Raw genomic sequence first — 24728 nt, 5'->3', positions numbered from 1 at the left:
CTTTGCATAGGCATATGCTTTACTTGAAGGCATTCGACTAGTAAAAAAACTAGACATCTCTTATATTCACATTGAAGGCGATTCAACTATTATTATCAATGCTTGCATAAAGAGAAATATTGATAATTGGCAGATAAGATATTTACTTGAACAAGCATGGACACTAATTGATACATTTGCAAACTTTACCATTTCACATGTGTATAGAGAAGGGAATCGTGTTGCAGATCATTTGGAAAATATGAGAAGTTCCAAGGAGGAACTTAATATGATGGGTCTGAATTGTGATTTCGATTCTTATCCAATTCTCAAGGGGAAAATTTTGGAGGATATGGGTATAGGATAATATTACATATAGCTATGCAGTGGTCTTTTTCATAATGATATAAATTGATATGTGTGGTATTATAAGTGCAGGGTCCTAGGTTCTGTTGTATCTGTATGTTGTGAATGGATGTCGATTTGAGAACCGTGTTGCATTGTAAGTTGGATAAATGCATAAGTGAGACAGATTGTGGACTGCTATGTAAATGTGTACAACTCTCGTGATGTTTTGGTTCGGACTGCACCTTGTTCAATATATTCCATGAAGCATTCAATACTGGGGGATGTTTTGTGGCACTCGGTATTCTGGACTTTATAAGATATTGTATTTTTTGGCATATTTGAGATTTAAGTCTCACAACCTTTCTATGTATTGTAGAGCAAGGATCGGATTTTATCTTACTGGTTCTTTTCTCCAGGAGCTCTTTGAATCAGCTTTATATAAATAAAACATATTAAGTAGCACTCCCACCTTTTTAAAAAAAAAAATTAATAAATAATATAATATTTCATTTTCCAATTTCTCAAAATAATATATTATTTCATTTCCAAAATTTTCAAATATCATATATTATTTCATTTTCTAAAATATCCCAAATAACATATATTATTTCCTTTTCTAAATTTTTCCACATAACATATATTATTTCATTCTGTGAGCATATATTTAAAAAAAAAATTAAACTTTATATAAATTTAAATATATTATAAATTATAATTAAATTTATATAAATAAAAAAACTTTGAAAAGAAGGTGGTCCCCACAATCCGTGGTTACCACGGACTGTGGTTTCCATAGCCGTGGTTTCCACGGGTTATGGCTTCCATAGTCGTGGAGAACCGCAGTCTGTGGGTTCCACAGTCGTGGAGCCATAGGCTGTGGTATCCACAGTGGGTCATGGGTTGAACCATGGCTCCCCACACCCAACAATATATACATTTTTTTTATTTAATTTTTTTTTTAAATTAAAACAAACCCAAAACTTTCTAAGCACACAGTCACAGGGATCTCTAAGAAAAATCAATTTTTCCAGAATCCCAAAATAAATAAATTTTATTTTAAAGCAACAACTTCAACACCATAAAACTCAGAAAAAGCTAGGGAATGCATTTTTTTTTGTTTTGAAAACTACCAGTATGCCAAAATACCCAAATTGGCAAAATTTCAAGCATTCTCCACTCCCATTGAACCAAGAACAAACAAATTTCTTATTTTAAAACTCATACCCAATTTCAAACTTGAAATCAATCTGAGAAAACCATAAACTGATTTCGAAATGGGAAATGAATTCAAGGAGGGCTAAATTCAAAATCTCATTGCTACTCTTCCTTATTTTACAAATCTAAGAGTTTTTGCAACAAAACAAACACAGATTTCTTCCAAAACAAATCCGTAATTTCTTTAAAACAAAGGAAATTAACAAGAATCCTACCTCCATATGCAATCCTAGAAGTGATTTGATGAAGAGCCCAACATGCAAGCTCAATAATTTCTTCCAACCGAAAATGCCCCAAAATGTTTTCATCCCAAAACAACTCCCCAATTTTTTTTTGAAAACCTAAGTTAAAAGGAAATTTTGACCAAAAATCTATTTTTAGGTCAAAATTATTTTTAGCCAAATAAAAATCATTTCCAATTAAATTAATATTCAAAAATTGCTTTTCTTTCCAAACTTTGATTTTCTCCCTTTTAATTAAAAACTAACATTTCTATTTCAAAATGCTAAATGAGGGTAAGATATTAATTTTGCAATTCTATTTAACCTTTCTTGCAACAATGCATATAAATCATTTAATTCACAATTTGAAAATACAATAAATCAAATTTGCTAGTAATATGCATTAATCAATTTGATTTATTGATTAATCACACAAAGGGGTCCTATTTAATTTAGTCCCTTTGATTTACGAATGCGTAAAAACACAATTAATCTAATTAAATACTTAGGATTTAATAATCAATTTGATCAAATGCACAACACGCAACTCAAGGAAACCAAACAAATACACGACACGCATACCCAACCAAAGGGGAAACTGATGAATAACTAATGACGCTCACTTGAGCACGACTAGGGTAAAACATAGGGTCTTATGACTACCTAATCCACTTCCATGGGACCAATACGGCATGCTCATACATGTGAAGCTAGGTGGAGACAATACCTCGTACCTACACGGTACTAGTACCTGCATTCTCCTGCAACAACGAACCACACAGGCATACATATTTATATTCAATGAAAGTGATAGCCCGGGGTTAATAACACAAATCAAAAGAATAACTAATCATATATAAGAATCAATGTGTAATCAACATTTATTGGTACACACATCAAGCATAATACCTAACAATAACATCACAACATGGTATATCAACCATTCATGTAAGCCACTTAAAAAGTCTGATTAGGGCAAGGGTACTACATCCTCCCCCCCAGGTTTTGACTTACTCCTGGAAGTCGTAAGGCTAGAAGGAAAACATGCAGCACACATTAGCCCTAAAACTTATTTAACAAATATCAAATTGCATATATGCATCTTTTCACAGATAATTAAAACATTATTGCTAAATCCTTTATGAATGCAACTATCCATTGGTAAGATACATCCAAATGCATACATTTTATAACATTCTAGGAACTATCTATAATCATAGAAGTGAACAACCAATTATAGCACTCATCTACTAACTACAACAAGAAAAACATACCATCATAATCAATTTCTTTTACTGTTCCATCCTCTTCCTAATATATTATCGCACAGAAATAGCTTCAAATTCCAAATTCTATAACCAAGTTAACTTTCATGCAATAAGTAAAACATATATAACACAATTGCTTTATACTTGCCAGGCATATAAAAACCTTTCCAATGTCTATGTCCCATAACATAGTGATAAAATAACACATTTTACTCCATGTATAACACATAAATAACCATCCACATTACTAGAACGTACAACTCATAAGGCCACATGTGAGCATCTCTAATGCTTGGCCATAGATAACATGCACGATCAACATCTCTATGCCTTATCTCAGAACAAAAATAACATGATCATAAACATTAAACATCTCACTCAAGGGCTTGATGGTGCTAGGGCACACACATAGCGGTGATACCTTCCATACAAGACCCTTGTGACCATCTCTTGTTGAGTAAGGTGGTTAGCCTCCAAGAGATAGTCACCACACATACGTAGGTAGTGGATCTTAGCTGCATCACAGCCTCACATGCCCCCATCCTCAAGGTTCCCTAAGTCTACTTCCTCGTATACACTCAACCAAGACCGTCTCATACATCCTTGGAGAGTAATTCACATTACAACACAAGAGCAGTATACAAAAACAATAAAGATAAACCAGTCTAGCCACCAAGATAGAAATGAATAAAGATAATAAATTGCTAATTCCAACAGTAAGGCAAGAAATATCTGGAATTGCAACACTAAATCAAGTAAGAAAAAGATCACAAGATCATGGATAAACCTTCAAAGTCAAAATAGAATAAATTGCTGGTCCACATATGAAAAAAAATAAGAATATCATAATTGCACATAACATCACTATGTGACTAGAATCTAGCCACCAACGAAGAAGGAGAGACCAATCGTCTAGGTATCGTAATAGCTCATCATGTGGTGTGGCCTAGTCACACATCCACATGGTATGACAGTGTTCACCTCGACATCACCCCACATAACATCATCACGTGGCATGGCTCTACCCTAAACAAGCCGATAGGCCGCATGGTAATGTCTACAACATCCCACATCATGTCTCAGCACGGCATGGCAATACTCCAAGTGGAGAAGGCATGCAATGGACGTATCCCACATGGCAATATACCTCACAAAAAGTAGCACACACAGATCACACCCTGCATAGCGACGTACCTCTCAAGATACTCATCGTAAGCCAATGGTATACATGCCTAGGGTCCACCCACATGTCTACCAACGCCACCTAACTGGAAACTCATGTGGAACTAACATACTGTTCATGAAGACAAGGTAAAAGATCCTCTAAGATACACCATCACTATGCTCAAGAACTGCCATCAATATGCTCAATAAAAGAGGGGAATAGGCTGGCACACATAAACCATATAAGTTGTCTCATCAAAAAGGGAAAGTATTGAGTACACATTTAATATAGTTTTGTTATATAACTATATTTTTCCTCAAATTAGAGAAGCTAAAGTTGCTTCGCATCGCCATTACTCATACGCCGATCCATAGTATTCGAGGAATGGTGACTTCAGATACTACCCCTTCACATACTGAATTGTCAACAACCCGTGGGTTCGCGCTCAGTAGGGTAACATATATGCAACATCACAGAAATAGTAAGGCTTCCCCATACTCATAAGTAAACATATCCTCCATGGTTGATTACTTCACTATCCCATGGGCACACATAGCAAGCACTGGTTTCTCACAATACACAACGAAAGCACCAGTACTGGTTTATTCACATTTACAGGGAGTACTTTCAGTAACACTGTCATCTACTCAAGGAAGGTCTTAATTATGTTTCCCACATGAATAACTGAATAGAATTTATTTCTAGACACAAGTACTCTAATTCTTTAAAACTCAAATTAAATAAGGAAGTAACGTCATTCCTATATCTTTCACTAATTCCATTCAGCATTCATATTCACATTACTAACCATGCAAATTTTCTTTCTGAATCTTAAGACTTCCAGCTTTCAACATGAAGCCAAAATGCAAAAATATAATTTCATATGCTTTATATACATTCTATTTAAATCAATGCATTCTTTAGTAGCATTTCTAAAAATCTTATAACTAGGTGGGAGGAAGGGGAAGAGAGTTTGATAGTCAACCCATTTCATACATATGCACAAAATCAACAAGATCACACAAACATGCTTAAATTTCTCACTATATGCCTATCATCTTTATTGTACGGTTTTCATTTCACTACCATTTAGAAGAATGCCAATTGGCCTAACATGACATTTCCAAATACTATGGTTGCAACTGAATGTCCTAATTTTCCAAAAGTGGAATCAAGATAGACAATCTTTTCGTTCATGCAAGACCTTTTGCAAACACTAACTACTCTTAATTAATATGAAATACATCGTTATCTACAACCTTTCATTGAAATCAATATACGATAAGAAGGTGAAAGAGGAGCTATCAACTAAATAATACATATTTATGCATGCACATCAAACATGATTTTTAGTTGTACCTTCTATTCATACTAAGTCAATTATATATATCTAAAAGCAAGTTCAATATAGGTCCTCAATTGAGTCAATATTATGAAACACATAAGGAAGTTTTTCATGAACACTCATCTACACACTCCTAGCCACTACAACATGATCCCTTCTTATTACAAACAAGACAGTTTCACGTATCAACCATTCGTACATTATCACACATTACCTAAGATAGAAATTCATTATGTTACTCCTACAACACACATGGTGAATTCATTTATGAAAAATGTATAATTTCCTCCCAATATCCATCATGATCTTTTTAACCCATAGCCCTCTTATTATCTAAATGCACATTAGAATCATTAGGCTCTCACAAGGGTTCAAGAATTCACAACTATTCTCTCGCAATTAGAAAACTTACACAAGTTATAAATACACATTTATCAAACTTTTTAATTTCTAGAGAAAAAGAGGAGGAAGGATGATATACATTCAATTCACTACATCATAAGCACTCAACATCTACCATACAAGTCCTTCAAGTTCACAACACTAAGCTAGATCATAATAATAATAATACAATCACATTTCATACTACCATATTCGAGACAAGTACCGTCCAACCCAATGGGTTAGTCTAAAGAGTACAACAATCAATAAGGGAGGTACATATGACTCTCTCTGAAATAAGAGTAATCATAGACCAAGATATCTAATAAGTAATCAAAGCACATATAATCACTCAAAAGCACCAACATCAAGAAGGTGAAAGCAAGGTGCGAATACCCATGTTACACACGTTTAAGGTTTTCCAGAAAGAATATGGTCCTCAAGATCTTCAAGATCCTATGCCTTAATCACATGCATACAATAGGAGGACAATCATACAATGTAAGGTATATACACCTCACACCAACTAAGGGAACAAGCTACACCAGAGATCCCAATGTTTGCAACATTGGATCCGATACCAAATGTAATGTTGCGCCAAGAAACCCCGAAGGGATTAAACTAAAACACAAGAATAGAGTGCAAATATTTTTTTTTAAAAGTTAAAATAGTATAATGATACATTGAGTTAACATTAAGTTCATATTACACAATGAAAGACGTAACTAACACCTAAAGGGTTTCCCAACATGATTACTTTGTTCATCACTAACTCAACTCATGCTAACTAATCCAATTAAGTTGATTAACTTAATAACATAATTATACTTAATCAATGGTTAAATTCATTCGATAGGTTAAAATATGGGTAACATGATAAATTTAATTCATTGCAATTTAACTATGCATTACTTCCAACCTTATATTAAAACATATGCCATACATTTAATTTCCATACATACTTTGTTTGCATAATAAGATAATAAATACATCGCATTTCACTAAACCTACGTTCATCATGATCCATATTACTGTATTTAATTAGATAACTTCAAACATGCATTTAATATTAATGTCATCTAATCTATAATATACATTTTAACCATAATGACATTCATACATCCAAAATAAAAAGGAATCAGATGAACACAAACACCACATAACACCAAATTGATATTGGAGTTCACCCCTAATGGGCTACATCTCCAAGTCTACTCAACTGCAAGACCCCTCTAATAATTAATAGGGTGAAGAATACATAAGGTTCACATAAATTACATCCGGCCAATAGGGGGTACATAAACAAATAATACATATGACCACATCGGTCCAAATGATACATGAATGATCCAAGAAGGAGAAAGAGGATCCATCTGAAACATGATATGGAGCAAATACAAAAGAACAACTGGAGCACCGGCGAAACTAAATCCTTGCAACCCATCATAAGAATCCCATGGTCTAACATGAATATTGGGTACTCTCAAAGGCATAAATTGTCAGATATGACTCCACAATAGTGTTCTAAGAGAAGACAACACAAATTGCACACTAGTGAACATAAGGGACGAGTGTCATCACATAGTTTGGTATGGTTATCCTAGCAGGCCTCCATATGTCTCAGTCCCATCCACTAGGTTACCTTGGAAACCTCTCCTGAACCTTTGGCCCCATCCAAGTCTCATGTGGACCCAACAGATCCTTTCATGAAGACAAGGTTGTTGGTTTGCCATTTCAGGCCTTCTCACTTCGTTCTGAGTCTGTACTAGCACTCATCCCATGTGTGAGGCACAATTATCTTACTTAGTGTTATCATCTACTAAACTCCCTAATAATCTATTAAGTTATCACTTATTTAGACACACTTTAGATGGGTTACCTGCTACCACTTTAGGCGCGGCCCCCACTCGAAATCCACTTTCCCATATGACACTAAACCAAGTCCTCACACGAGGTGTACTAACTGACGATTTTGTGACTAGAGACGTGACTAGTTACAATCAACCACATTACAACATCCAACACTCCCATTTAAGGACATGACCAGTTACAAATCATTCACATGAAAATAGCCAATACTCGAGGTTAAGGACATGACCAATTACAAATTAACCACATGAAAATATCCAACACTCGCAATCAAGGACTTTCCATTTTTTGAAATCAAATGTGTCACAACCCTCCTTTATCACTTTTTGATTTAAGTACAATTCTATTATATTTTGGTTAAGCTATTTAAAATGATTGGATAAATAATATAAAAGAATAAAAATGAATACACAAACACACTTGGAGAATATAATTATTTTTATTTATTTATTTATTTTCCACTCCCAATTATGGCACATGTTGTAGGAAGAATAAGAAGCTTCTAGAGGAATCTCCACCACCTTGCATGTAACTCCCCCACTAAGTTTAATCAATTTGCATGAGTCCAATATTGGAAAAGAATCTCGTTTTTAATTTTTTTTTCTAGATAGTGGAAGGGGGGGATTTTTCTTATAAAATGATATGCAAGTTTCAAAGAAGGGAGTTGATTATGTTTTGAAGGAAATTTCCCAAGTTTTTTTTTGGTAGTCTCATTTTAGTTGCAGGATTTTTAAGTTGTTGTTTGAAGGATCTCTCTCAAGTTGCAAGGAAGGATCAAAGGATAGCTAGAGGATTCAACATCAAGCTTCAATAAACTAGGTTCTCTCCTTTTGTCATATGAGGAATTTGTATTTATCAAAAAAATATATATAGTTTCTAGATTCTTTAGTTGAATATAGTTTTCTGAAAGAAATCATTTTTTTAATTGCTAGATAGGAAGAAAATCTATTTTGTTTTCTTTAAAGAAATGCAGTGATATAATTCTTTCTCTTTTTAAATACAAATGCAGACTTCTCTTGCATATTTTATTTAATCTATTTAAAAGGTAGAAAATCAGATTTTTGCTTTTCTGTTTTCTCTTGAAAACTAGAGATGATATTGAATATAAAAAATAAATAAATCTCTCTCTGTGAGTGAATAAATAAATCTCTTCTTCTTATTTAGGAATAAAATGCAACTCTATTATTTATTTTATTTAGGAAATATGCGTATAATCTTGCTTTTTATTTTTAAGATTGTAGATCTATGCAAAAAAACAAAAAAAATCATATTTCCTTTATTTTTAAATCTCTTTTTCTGAGATTAAAACTCTTCCCTGTGTGATTTGAATCTTAATCTTTATTTCTTCCCTCTAATTCATTTCTCTGGTTCTTCGAATGGAAATCTGAATCTCATTCTTTAGATAAATCTCTCTGTGATTATCAGTTAAATAAATCTCCCTGTGAATATTAGTTGAATACAATCTTCCTGTGAATACTGGAAAAAAACAATCTTCCTGTGAATACTGGAAAAAAAAAAAACAATCTTCCTGTGAATACTAGAAAAAAACAATCTTCCTGTAAATACTAGAAAAAAAAAAAAAAAAACAGTCTTCCTGTGAATACTGGAAATAAACTATCTCCCTGTGAATACTGGAAATAAACTCTCTATCCCCCTGTGAATACTGGAAATATTAACCTCATGTTTACTGTAAAATCAATCTAAAACAATTGTTTGATTTTCTATTTTATTCATGTTCTTGTTTTCATAAATAAATACTCTTTTTGTTTACATATATATATCATTAAATAATTAGAAATTTAAACCATACATACATATGTGTGTGTGTGTGTGTGCGTGTGTGTGTGTGTGTGTATGTATATATATCTATATATATGTATATATATAATTTATTTCAAATGATAAAATGTATTAAATGTTGCAAAGGGATTATATTTTAGCAAGATATTCTAAAAAATTATTTTGGGTATTGGGCGGCGTGCGGGGTAGTGGCGACGGTTATTGTAACCAACGGGGGAAGTGGTACCCTCCACTTCCCTTGCGATCATTGTCACGGCAATGGTCGTAGGGTAGTGGAGGGGACCACGGGGTCCCATCACCACTGCAGGTCTGCGGACCTGCAGTGGTGATGGGACCCCGTGGTCCCCTCCACTACCTTGTGACCATTGCCATGACAGTGATCGCAGGGGAAGTGGAGGCAGACCCGCAGTGGTGATGGGACCCCGTGGTCCCCTCCACTACCCTACGACCACTACCGTGACAATGATTGCAGGGGAAGTGGAGGGTAACACTTCCCCCGTTGGTTACATCCCCTCACCACTGTGGGCCTGCTTCCGCAGACTCGCAGTGGTGATGGGACCCATGGGTCCCACTCCCACGTACTCCCCTTTCTTTATTTTTTTCAAAAAAAATATACCACTATATATTCGGCCATTGTTATACCTTTTTTTGTTTAATAAAAAGATTTTAGGTAATTTTCGAAAAGTATTTATTTGTAGATTTTTTCAATTGTAAATTAAATTGTATAATTGACCTTAGGAAAATTTATAATAATAATTAAATTCCCTTTTGCAATTTTCAAATTTGTAAATTAAAATTGTATTAAATTTTATAATTGGAAAACTACTTAAAATTCGTTGGGTTACTTAGTTGGTATTTGGACTCATTGAAAGCAATTATTGCACATTATCATGATTTGAATCTAATGTCTAAATTAATAGCTTTTTTTGGAACCTATGACCATAGGAATCATGCATTGCTTAATCATGCATGCAAGTTACACTACTCTTATATCATGCAAATTACTTATACCTTAGTTATATTTATTGACGTTTTCATCTCCATGCAAGTTACACGTGTAATTATTAATATGCAAGTTTCATAATTGTCATTACTATGCAAGTTATATTTTCAAGTTTTGAATATTAAACAATTTAGTTATGGTTTTCATTCCACATGGTTCGTCAAGTAGTTATTTCAATTAATTAAGCTTTGCAATATCTAATTGTACACGTTCAATTCATAATTACTTTCAAGTATGATGTTTTCATAGCTCTTAGTTAGAAAACTAAATAAAGGAAGATGGAAACCTAAACCTAGTAGCATTTGGTATATATAGTGCCTTTGGGTCACGCTTACGGGAAATGTCGTCGTGTTGAACTACTGCACTTAATGCCTAATAAAGCTACATCAACGACGTTTGTGGCATCGTCCCTATAAATCATCAGGGAGTAATAAGGGACACTTGGAAGTTAATATCCAAGGGGTGGGTAATCCCCCTTGGATCGATAATCTAATAAGATAATCTTTAAATGATTTTACATCCGTTGAGTTAAACCATAGTAAACCCCCTTTAGGGTTGATTAAGTAAAATGCTTTTATGAAATTGATTTAATCTCGAAGAGATCTTGGTGATTGACAATTTGGTCAAGGGTGACGCTTATGATACATGTTAGGATGTAATCATTTTAGGCCACAAAGAATAGGCCATCTTAAGCCTTTGTTTAAGTGCTACCACCGTGGGTAGCAACCACAAAGAAACTGTCTGGGACATTGACCCTAGAAAGGGTTGTGTACCCACTAATTAGTTTACATCAAACTATAGAGTAGAAAATAGAACTACATACTTTACGCCTTGATCCCATGTCAAAACGGGTATGTAGGCAGTCTTGGAACGGAGTTGTCCCTAGTACTCAGTCGTTCATGGGTGGGGTCTAGGCTTGGTAAAGAAGGATTGAGTAGAATCCTAATTTGAAAGATAAGTATAATATAAAGGAAAAAGTAATTTATTGCATACTCGAAAGGAATCTCGTATGGATTCGCTTGACTTCCCGAGGCTTTAAGCCAAATTCTGAGGCGGAATTCAAGCTTGTATTATGTTATTTAATTACTCCTAAGGACGGTGACCTTGGTGCACTTCTGTTAGAAGAGTGTAGTACTTAGTGAGTGGCTCAGGACCCGAATGGTCCCGATGAGTCTAAGTCTCTGGCCAGAGCACCTCCTATCCCGATTGGATAGATGCCTACCCCATATGGGTAGATGCCTATCCCATATTGGATAGATGAAATCTTATGTCCCGTATGGACAGATGCCTAACCCTTATGGTTAGATGCTCATCCTGGATGGATGAATGCCTAATCCTAATGGATGGATGCCCAAAGTTTGCGATTGAATCAAGCACAATGATTAAATTAAACAAAAAAAAAAGAATGGTCAAATTTGTTGGGTTAAGTATGGTGGGTTATTACATGTGGTATCAGAGCAAAGGTTCAACTCTAGGTCTTGTGCTCACTTCAATTTAGACAACTAAGGGAATGTTTTGCAATGGTAGAAATTAAATTTTAAAAATCTTAAATCAAGAACTAAGTAAGTGTTTGCCAAGGGCAAGGGTACAATTTCTTGAGTTTGAAACAAGGGTAGATCTCTATGTGGCACCCCTAGGATTATATGATGTAATTATTGGAATGAGTTGGTTAACAGACCATCAAGCTAATGTAGATTGCTATAATAAGGTTGTTGAATGTTTGGATGATGGGGGGAAAAGGGTCAAAATCCAAGGAAAGTTTAACCCCATTAATATAGAAACCATATCAGCCATGCAATTAAAAAAGGAAAGAAGAAGAGGAGGCCTAATCTATATTGTTGAAATTGATGAAGGAAAAGAGGAAAATACCCCAACCTTTGAAAATACCCCTTTCTTAAAAAAATTCAAGGATGTATTTCCAAAAGAATTACCCGGTTTACCCCCCAAAAGGAAGTTTGAATTTTCTATTGACATACTACCGGGAGCTGAACCAGTATCAAGGGCACCTTACCGAATGAACACAATTGAATTGCAGGAGCTCAAGATGCAATTAGAGGAACTCTTAGCTAAAGGATTAATAAGGCCAAGTGTATCACCATGGGGAGCGTCAGTCTTGTTTGTTAAGAAGAAGGATGGAACCTTAAGGCTATGCATCGACTATAGGATGTTGAACAAGGTCACAATAAAGAATAGGTATCCCTTACCTCGAATAGAGGATCTTTTTGACCAAATGAAAGGAGCAGTAGTTTTCTCAAAGATAGACCTCCAATCAGGATACCATCAACTTAGAATTAAGGAGGAGGACATTCCAAGGATAGCTTTCAGGACTAGGTATGGGCATTATGAATTCACAGTGGTTCCTTTTGGTGTAACCAATGCCCTAGCCGCATTTATGAACCTAATGAATAGTGTATTCCATGATTACTTGGACAAATTTATTTTGGTATTTCTGGATGACATATTGATTTACTCTAGGAATGAGGAGGAACATTTAGTACACCTACAAATTGATTTGCAAAGGTTGAGAGAACACAAGTTATATGGGAAATTGTCAAAATGTGCCTTCTTCGAGGAAAAGGCTCACTACCTTGGGCATATAATATCAAAGGAAGGAATAGCAGTTGATCCAGATAAGATAAAAGCAATAGTATAATGGTCGATCCCTAAAAACGTTTCAGAAGTAAGAAGCTTTATGGGGCTAGCAGGTTACTATAGGAGGTTGTGGAAGGATTCTCTAAGATCGCAAACCCCATCACCTCATTACAAAGGAAGGGTAAAATATTTGTGTGGACAGAACAAAGTGATAAGGCATTCCAAATCTTGAAGGGAAAACTAACTTCAGCACCCATTCTAAAAGTACCAGATCCAAATAGAAACTTCACAGTCGTAACTGATGCTTCTATTGAAGGTTTACGAGGAGTACTTGTCCAAAATGAAGGGGTAGTAGATTACGAATCCAGGAAGTTGAAGACTCGTGAAGTTAATTATGCACCCCACAACTTAGAGTTGGCAGCGATTGTGCATGCCCTATAGAAATGGAGACACTTCTTACTAGGGAAGCCCTTTGAGTTAAAGTCAAATAACCAAGGACTAAAGTACATCTTTACCCAACCCCACTTAAATGCTAGACAAAGAAGGTGGTTAGAGTTTCTAAGTGAATATGATTTTGAAATTGAATATATTAAGGGGAAGGAAAATAGGGTGGCAGATACTTTAAGTAGGAGGAGACACTTGATGACTATAGCAACATTCAAAACTTCTTTCAAAAGACAAGTAATGGATGAGCAAGAACATGACCCATGGTATGAGCAAGTCAAATTGACTTTAGAATACGATCCAACCAATCCTAAGGTTGAAGGGTATACATTGGATGAGGATGGGTTGCTTAGATACAATAATAGAATCTATATTCCTAATTCAGGAGACTTAAGGGAAGTAGTCTTGTTGGAGGCTCACAATGCCCCTTACTCAGGGTACCCGGGAGTTAACAAACTTTATGCAAACCTAAAGAAGTTATACTTTTAGCAAGGGATGAAGAATGACATAGTCAAATATGTGGCTAAATGTTTGGAGTGTCAATGAGTAAAGGTAGAACATAGACATCCAACTAGATTGTTACAGTTAAATGATGTACCTCAACACAAGTGGCAAGTTATTAGTATGGATTTTGTGCAAGGATTGCCCACATCACCTTCTAGGCACGATACAATAATGGTGGTAATTAACAAAATCACTAAGGTGGCACACTTTATACTAGGGAACCTGACAGATGATGCACCTACCTTGGCTAGGTGCTTTGTTAAGGAAATATTTAGGTTGCATGGAATGCCAGAGAAAATCATATCAAATAGAGATGCTAGATTCACTTCAAGGTTTTGGACAACTCTTCAATCAGCTCTGGGAACTCAACTAAATTTTAGCACTGCATACCATCCTGAAACCGATGGTCAAACAGAAAGGACAAATCAGATTTTGGAAGACCTACTCCGCATGTACTGCATGGACCAACAGAAGAAATGGGAAGAGTACCTACCTCTGGTAGAATTTTCTTACAATAATTCATATCAAACATCTTTAGGAATGGCACCTTTCGAAGCATTGTAAGGTAGACCATGTCGAACACCTTTGAGCTAGGATAGTCTTGAAGATAGAATAATTGTTGGACCAGATATGTTGAAAGAGATGGAAAGGAAAACTAAGGAAATTAGGCAGAGATTGAAGGAAGCCTCAGATAGGCAGAAAAGTTATGCAGACAAGAACAGGACTCCAAGGGAGTTTGAGGTGGGAGAGAAAGTATTCCTAAGAGTTAGGCCACACAAGAGTTCCATAAGGTTTGGGAAAAAGACCAAGCTTGCACCTTGTTATGTTGGACCCTTTGAAATATTGGGAAGGATTAATCCAGTTGCATACAGGTTGGCCTTACCTCCCCAGTTGAGCCGGATCCATGATGTCTTCCATGTATCTCTTCTTAAAAAGTATGTACTTGATGAGAAACACATTTTGAATTGGGATGCTTTACAGGTCCAGGAAATGGGAGGAATAATGATAGAGCCATTCAAAATTTGGAGAGGCACCCGTGCCAATTGCGCAACAAAGAGGTTGATCAATGCAAAGTGCAATGGAACCAGTATGATGAAAAGAATGCCACATGGGAAGATACTAGGGAGATGCAACATTTGTTTCCTTTGTTTTAAACTAATCATGAACTATAGACTCTTTTGGATTCATTCAATAAGTGCATCGGGACAATGCACAAATTAAGGGGGGGAGGATGTCACAACCCTCCTTTATCACTTTTTGATTTAAGTACAATTCTATTATATTTTGGTTAAGCTATTTAAAATGATTGGATAAATAATATAAAAGAATAAAAATGAATACACACACACACTTGGAGAATGTAATTATTTTTATTTATTTATTTATTTTAAACTCTCAATTATGGCACATGTTGTAGGAAGAATAAGAAGCTTCTAGAGGAATCTCCACCACTTTGCATGTAACTCCCCCACTAAGTTTAATCAATTTGCATGAGTCCAATATTGGAAAAGAATCTCCTTTTTAATTAAATTTTCTAGATAGTGGAAGGGAGGGATTTTTCTTATAAAATGATATGCAAGTTTCAAAGAAGGGAGTTGATTATGTTTTGAAGGAAATTTCCCAAGTTTTTCTTTGGTAGTCTCATTTTAGTTGCAGGATTTTTAAGTTGTTGTTTGAAGGATCTCTCTCAAGTTGCAAGGAAGGATCAAAGGATAGCTAGAGGATTCAACATCAAGCTTCAGTAAACCAGGTTCTCTCCTTTTGTCATATGAGGAATTTGTATTTATCAAAAAATATATATAGTTTCTAGATTCTTTAGTTGAATATAGTTTTCTGAAAGAAATCATTTTTTTAATTGCTAGATAGGAAGAAAATTTATTTTGTTTTCTTTAAAGAAATGCAGTGATATAAGTCTTTCTCTTTTTAAATACAAATGCAGACTTCTCTTGCATATTTTATTTAATCTATTTAAAAGGTAGAAAATCAGATTTTTGCTTTTTTGTTTTCTCTTGAAAACTAGAGATGATATTGAATATAAAAAATAAATAAATCTCTCTCTCTCTCTGTGAATGAGTAAATAAATCTCTTCTTCTTATTTAGGAATAAAATGCAGCTCTATTATTTATTTTATTTAGGAAATATGCATATAATCTTGCTTTTTGTTTTTCCAAAGATTGTAGATCTGTGCAAAAAAAAATTTAAAAAAATCATATTTCCTTTATTTTTAAATCTCTTTTTCTGAGATTAAAACTCTTCCCTGTGTGATTTGAATCTTAATCTTTATTTCTTCCCTCTAATTCATTTCTCTAGTTCTTCGAATGGAAATCTAAATCTCATTCTTTAGATAAATCTCTTTGTGATTATCAGTTAAATAAATCTCCCTATGAATATTAGTTGAATACGATCTTCTTGTGAATACTGGAAAAAAACAATCTTTCTATGAATACTGGAAAAAAAAACAATCTTCTTGTGAATACTGGAAAAAAACAATCCTCCTATGAATACTGGAAAAAAAAAAACAATCTTCCTGTGAATACTGGAAATAAACAATCTTCCTGTGAATACTGGAAATAAACTATCTCCCAGTGAATACTGGAAATAAACTCTCTATCCCCCTATGAATACCGGAAATATTAACCTCCTGTTTATTGTAAAATCAATCTAAAATAATTGTTTGATTTTCTATTTTATTCATGTTCTTATTTTCATAAATAAATAATCTTTGTGTTTACATATATATATCATTAAGTAATTATTTAATGATATATATATGTAAACACAAAGATTATTTATTTATGAAAATAAGAACATGAATAAAATAGAAAATCAAACAATTATTTTAGATTGATTTTACAATAAACAGGAGGTTAATATTTCCGGTATTCATAGGGGGATAGAGAGTTTATTTCCAGTATTCACTGGGAGATAGTTTATTTCCAGTATTCACAGGAAGATTGTTTATTTCCAGTATTCACAGGAAGATTGTTTTTTTTTTCCAGTATTCATAGGAGGATTGTTTTTTTCCAGTATATATATATATATATATATATATATATATATATATATATATATATATATATATATATATATATATATATATATATATATATTAGCAAGATATTCTCGAAAATTATTTTGGGTATCGGTTGGCGTGCGTGGTAGTGGCGGTGGTTATTGTAACCATCGGGGGAAGTGGTACCCTCCACTTCCCCTATGGTCATTGTCACGGCAGTGGCCGCAGGGTAGTGGAGGGGACCACGGGGTCCCCTCACCGCTGTGGGCCTGCTTCCGCAGACCCGCAGTGGTGATGGGACCCATGGGTCCCACTCCCACGTACTCCCCTTTCTTTATTTTTTTCAAAAAAAATATACCACTATATATTCGGCCATTGTTATACCTTTTTTTGTTTAATAAAAAGATTTTAGATAATTTTCGAAAAGTATTTATTTGTAGATTTTTTTCAGTTGTAAATTAAATTGTATAATTGACCTTAGGAAAATTTATAATAATAATTAAATTCCCTTTTGCAATTTTCAAATTTGTAAATTAAAATTGTATTAAATTTAATAATTGGAAAACTACTTAAAATTCGTTGCGTTACTTAGTTGGTATTTCGATTCATTGAAAGCAATTATTGCACATTATCATGATTTGAATCTAATGTCTAAATTAATCGCTATTTTTGGAACCTATGACCATAGGAATCATGCATTGCTTAATCATGCACGCAAGTTACACTACTCTTATATCATGCAAATTACTTATACCTTAGTTATATTTATTGACATTTTCATCTCCATGCAAGTTACACGTGTAATTATTAATATGCAAGTTTCATAATTGTCATTACTATGCAAGTTATATTTTCAAGTTTTGAATATTAAACAACTTAGTTATGGTTTTCATTCCACATGGTTTGTCAAGTAGTTATTTCAATTAATTAAGCTTTGCAATATCTAATTGTACACGTTCAATTCATAATTACTTTCAAGTATGATGTTTTCATAGCTCTTAGTTAGAAAACTAAATAAAGGAAGATGGAAACCTAAACCTAGTAGCATTTGGTATATACAGTGCCTTTGGGTCACGCTTACGGGTAATGTCATCGTGTTGAACTACTGCACTTAATGCCTAATAAAGCTACATCAACGACATCTATGGCATCGTCCCTATAAATCATCGGGGAGTAATAAGGGACACTTGGAAGTTAAATTCCAAGGGGCGGGTAATCCCCCTTGGATCGATAATCTAATAAGATAATCTTTAAATGATTTTACATCCGTTGAGTTAAACCATAGTAAACCCCCTTTAGGGTTGATTAAGTAAAATGCTTTTATGAAATTGATTTAATCTCGAAGAGATCTTGGTGATTGACAATTTGGTCAAGGGTGACGCTTATGATAGGTGTTAGGATGTAGTCATTTTAGGCCATAAAGAATAGGCCATCTTAAGCCTTTGTTTAAGTGCTACCACCGTGGGTAGCAACCACAGAGAAACTGTCTAGGACATTGACCCTAGAAAGGGTTGTGTACCCACTAATTAGTTTACATCAAACTATAGAGTCAAAAATAGAACTACATACTTTACGCCTTGATCCCATGTCAAAATGGGTATGTAGGCAGTCTTGGGACGGAGTTGTCCCTAGTACTCAGGCGTTCATGGGTGGGGTCTAGGCTTGGTAAAGAAGGATTGAGTAGAATCCTAATTTGAAAGATAAGTATAATATAAAGGAAAAAGTAATTTATTGCATACTCGAAAGGAATCTCGTATGGATTCGCTTGACTTCCCGAGGCTTTAAGCCAAATTCTGAGGCGGAATTCAAGCTTGTATTATGTTATTTAATTACTCCTAAGGACAGCGACCTCGGTGCACTTCTGTTAGAAGAGTGTAGTACTTAGTGAGTGGCTCAGGACCCGAATGGTCCCGATGAGTCTAAGTCTCTGGCCAGAGCACCTCCTATCCCGATTGGATAGATGCCTATCCCATATTGGATAGATGAAATCTTATGTCCCGTATGGACAGATGCCTAACCCGTACGGCTAGATGCTCATCTTGGATGGATGCCCAGAGTATGCGATTGAATCAAACACAATGATTAAATTAAACAACAAAAAAAGGAATGGTCAAATTTGTTGGCTTAAGTATGGTGGGTTATTACAAAATGTGAATACAGACAATTAAACATGCATTAACATTAATCTATAATGACAATCATTTTTCCATATCTCTAAAAATACAAATCGACCATAGTTTTCTAGTTGATCTAAATTTCAAAATACAATATTTGAACAAAATCACCCTTACATAATAATTTCAATACCAAAATTATAATTATATGATCTTGCCTATTTTCCAATATATAAAAAAAAAAACATTAATAAATGTATTTTCTCATATGCCATACATTGCAATTTAACTATGCATTACATCGAACACAAACTGCACACTAGTGAACATAAAGGACAAGTGTCATCACATAGCTTGGTATGGTTACCCCAGCAGCCCTCCATAGGTCCTGGCCCCATCCACTAGGTTACCTTGGAAACCTCTGCCAAACCTCCGGCCCCATCCAAGTCTCATGTGGACCCAACACATCCTTTCGTGAAGACAAGGTTGTTAGTTTGCCATTTCAAGCCTTCTCAATGTATTATGAGTTTGTACTAGCACTCATCCCATGCATGAGGTATAATTATCTTACTTATTGTTATCATCTACTAAAACCCTTAATAATCTATTAAGTTATCACTTATTTAGATACACTTCAGATGGGTTACCATGCTACCACTTTGGACGTGGCCACCACTCGAAAGCCACTCTCTCGTATGACACTAAACCACAATCAAACGAACTTCTAAAACCAAGGTATACACAAGGACTAGTATACGGAGTTCAATAGAGTAGGAAAACCCACTTGGCCAAACAAGTCCTCACACGAGGTGTACTAACTGACGATTCTCTGACTAGAGACGTTACCAGCTACGATCAACCACATGACAACATCCAACACTCGTATTTTAGGACATGACCAGTTACAAATCATTCACATGAAAACAACCAATACTCGAGGTCAAGGACATGACCAATTACAAATTAACCACATGACAATATCCAACAGTCACAATCAAGGACTTGTCATTTTTTGAAATCAAATGCAAATACAAAAAATTAAACATGCATTAACATTAATCTATAATGACAATCATTTTTTCATATCGCTAAAAATACAAATTGACCATAGTTTTCTAATTGATCTAAATTTCTAAATACAATATTTGAACAAAATCACCCTTACATAATAATTTCAATACCAAAATTACAATTATATGATCTTGCCTATTTTCTAATACATAAAAAAAAAAAAAAAATTAATAAATGTATTTTCTCATCTAATATCCATATTTCATTAAGAGAAAAAGTCATTCTCTTCGAATCTTTGGGGGGCTCCTTCTCATAGCCTCTTTTCCTCTTTGTTCATTGTATCTGAGCAAGGATATAGGGTTTTCTTCCTGATTCTTTCCCTATTGAGCTCTTGAATCAAGTATCTTATTAATATATATATTAGTGGCTTGCCACTTTTGTTTAAAAAAAAAAAAGTCATTAAATTTCTAACTATATCTATCCACTTCAAATTTTCCCAAATAATATATTATCAAATTTCAAAATTTTCTAAATAATATATTAATTAATTTTCCAAAAGTTAATAAAAAATATAATATTTCATTTTCCAATTTCTCAAATAATATACTATTTCATTTCCAAATATCATATATTTCATTTTCTAAAATTTCCCAAATAACTTATATTATTTCGTTTTCTAAAATTTACCAAATAACATATATAAATTCCTTTTTTAAAATCTACCAAATAACATATATTATTTCCTTTTCTAAAATTTTCCACATAACATATATTATTTCATCCTACAAGCATATATTTCAAAAAATATACAAACTTTATATAAATTTAAATATATTATAAATTATAATTAAATTTATATAAAAAAAAAACTTTGAAAAGAAGGTGGTCCCCACAATCTATGGTTACCACGGACTGTGGTTTCCATAGTCGTGGAGCCATAGGTTGTGGTATCCACAGTGGACAGTGGGTTGAGCCGTGGCTCCCCACGCCCAACAATATATACATTTTTTTATTTAATTTTTTTTTAAATTAAAACAAACCCAAAACTTTATGAGCACACAGTCACAAGGATCTCTGAGAAAAACTAATTTTTCCAGAATCCCAAAATAATTAAATTTTATTTTAAAGCAACAACTTCAACACGTTAAAACTATCTTATATGTTTGCATTGCGGGAGGGATTGATTATAGCCAAATCACTCAAGATTAAATATTTAGAAATAGAGGGGGATTCGTCGTTAACTATAAATGCAGTCAGGACTAGGGAAGTGTCAAACTGGAAATTGAAGGCAGAATTAAAAAGCATTCTGGATCTGATCAAATACTTTGAGGAAACTTCGGTTAAACATATTTATAGGGAAGGCAATTCTATAGCTGACAAGTTAGCCAATTTAGGGGCAGATGGTAATTCGTGTGTTTTTAGGAAGGATAGCCTCACGGATTAAGTTTAGGTGATGGCCGTGTCACCCCTTCATATCACTCCTCGCCTAGTCCTCTCCTATTTTCACATATATAAGTTCTAAGATGGGAGGCCACAGCCGCCTTTTTTCAGTATTTTGGCATTCTAAGATTCAGATATATATATAGATACATATATATATATATGTACTCACATATATAGATATGTATATATTTATAGTCTATCCCATATTCAACGGATTGATTCATGTTATATGATGTATTCACATATATAAATATATACATATATATATATATTCATATATATAGATATGTGTATATATATACAATCATATATATATACATATATCCATATTCTCATATATATATGTATATGTGTGGGTATGAATAGAATCTTACACAATTGCATACACGCATATATACATATATATATACAGAATCTATATATATATGAGTATATATATATATAAATATATATATATTTATATATATACATATCTGAACCTTCATATATGATTTTCTTTTTCCTGACCGTTTCATTGACTACCAAATCTGTGTGTGAGTGCCAGGGGTGTTTCAGTCGTGTAGAGGGGTGATTGGTAGTAGTCTGGTCTCTCTGTTTTGGTTCTTGCAGGTCATCCCTCCAATGAATGTAATATGAATTATGATGGTTCTGGGCTGCGAAGGTATAGTCTTAAATAAGGAGTAAATCATTTCTTTCAAAGGCAAACTGGGTCTGCCAGGCTTTGTGTCTTTGAGTTATGGTTTCTGGTTTTTTGATATTCGGTCTTCAAGATTCTGCTCATCGGTTATAGTTGCTAATAATTCTATCTTTGATTCAAGCCTTCTTGTTAAACTGGGATAGTTATTTCTGGTTTCTGTATCGTAGTTTGCTGGACAGTAGAGGATCTTATAGAACAGCTTAGCATTCGATTTATCTCGATTTGAGATACCCTGTCTATACAGGGTTGGGTTCATTCGATTTCTTTCAATCGATTGATGAATGGATGGCAGGTTACCTGTTGAAGTTTTGTGGTGGGTGGTAGAGGTTAACTCTGACTTTTTCATGGTTTCAGTTAATTAGTAAGTTCTATTGATGCAAACATCTGGAAAGACCCTCTGTCCTTATGTTGTTTCACTCCTTTCTCCTGGCATATTGATTTCTGTGTACATCTGTATATTCTTATGATCCTAGCAGACTCATTGATAGTCTTTTTGCATATTGGCATATAAATACACATACATATGCATATGAAAATATTTATGTTTGGGAGCATCTGATTTCTGCAGAGTTAAAAGTAATTATGAATCTGTAAGAAATTGATCCTTACCATTAGTAGGCAGAATTGTAGCCTGGATAATCTCTTAAATTGAAACCCAAAAGGTTAAGATGGTTTCAAGCTAAGGGATATCCAGGCTATAATCCTCTTACTTAAATAGAAAGATGTAACTATTTATTGGATGATTGCAGCAAATTATTATGTTTACTATGCTTCTAACAGTCTGGCAAGTAAGTTGCAATAAGGTTTTGCAGATTCGGGAATCTGGTCAGAAGTTATTACTCGATGCATTTGTGGATTAGCCAATGTGTGGAAGATGGATTCAACCGGAAAGTGCTGAAAGATTTAATGTACAGAAAGAATCTAAAATGTCTTAATATGTCAGCCTCCAACCTCTGATGAGGATTTGTAAAAATGTACAGTTGGTTATAATATCTGATCCCAAAAGGGATCTGGGCTAGACCGGAGGTTTTCTTGTCTCCATTCTTTCCTACCGGTGCCCACACTGAATGGAGATGTAAAATTTTTTATAAAAAATAATAATAAAATTTTGGCTTCGGCCTTTTATCGATCAAAAAAAAAACTTCAACACGTTAAAACTCAGAAAAAGCCAGGGAATGCATTTTTTATTTTGTTTTGAAAACTACCAGTATGCCAAAATACCCAAATTGGCAAAATTTCAAGCATTCTCCACTCCCATTGAACCAAGCACAAACAAATTTCTTAGTTTAAAACCCATACCCAATTTCAATCTTGAAATCAATCTGAGCAAACCTAATTTGGAAATGGGAAATGAATTCAAGGAGGGATAAATTTGAAATCTCATTGCTACTCTTCCTTACTTTACAAATCTAAGAGATTTTTCAACAAAACAAACACAGATTTCTTCCAAAATAAATCAGTAATTTCTTTAAAATAAAGGAAATTAACAAGAATCCTACCTCCATATGCAATCTTGGAAGTGATTTGATGAATAGCCCAATCTACAAGCTCAAGAATTTCTTCCAACCAAAAATGCCCCAAAATTTTTCCATCCCAAAACAACTCCCCATTTTTTTTTTGAAAACCTAGGTAATCTATTTTTTTGGTCAAAATTATTTTTAACCAAATAAAAATCATTTCCAATTAAATTAATATTCAAAAATTGTTTTTCTCTCCAAACTTTTATTTTCTCCCTTTTAATTAAAAACTAACATTTCTATTTCAAAATACCAAATGAGGGTAAGATATTAATTTTCCAATTCTATTCAACCTTTCTTGCAACTATGCATATAAATCATTTTATTCACAATTTGAAAATACAATAAATCAAATTTGCTAGTAATATGCATTAAACAATTTGATTTATTGATTAATCACACAAAGGGGTCCTATTTAATTTAGTCCCTTTGATTTACGAATGCATAAAAACACAATTAATCTAATTAAATACTTAAGATTTAATAATCAATTATACCAAATGCACAACACGCAACTCAAGGAAACCAAACAAATACACGGCCTGCATACCCAACCAAAGGGGAAACTGACGAACGACTGACGACACTCACTTGAACACAACTAGGGTAAAACATAGGCTCTTACGACTACCTAATCCACTTCCATCGAACCAATACGACACACTCAGACTTGCGAAGCCAGGTGGAGACGACACCCTGTACCTACATGGTACTAGTACCTACAATCTTTTGCAACAATGAACCACACATGCAAACATATATATATTCAATGAAAGTGTTAGCCCTGGGTTAATAACAT

This window comes from Cryptomeria japonica, chromosome 1 (assembly GCF_030272615.1).
Source record: "Cryptomeria japonica chromosome 1, Sugi_1.0, whole genome shotgun sequence".
In the NCBI taxonomy this organism is placed as follows: Eukaryota; Viridiplantae; Streptophyta; class Pinopsida; order Cupressales; family Cupressaceae; genus Cryptomeria; species Cryptomeria japonica.
This window is presented reverse-complemented; position numbering follows the sequence as displayed.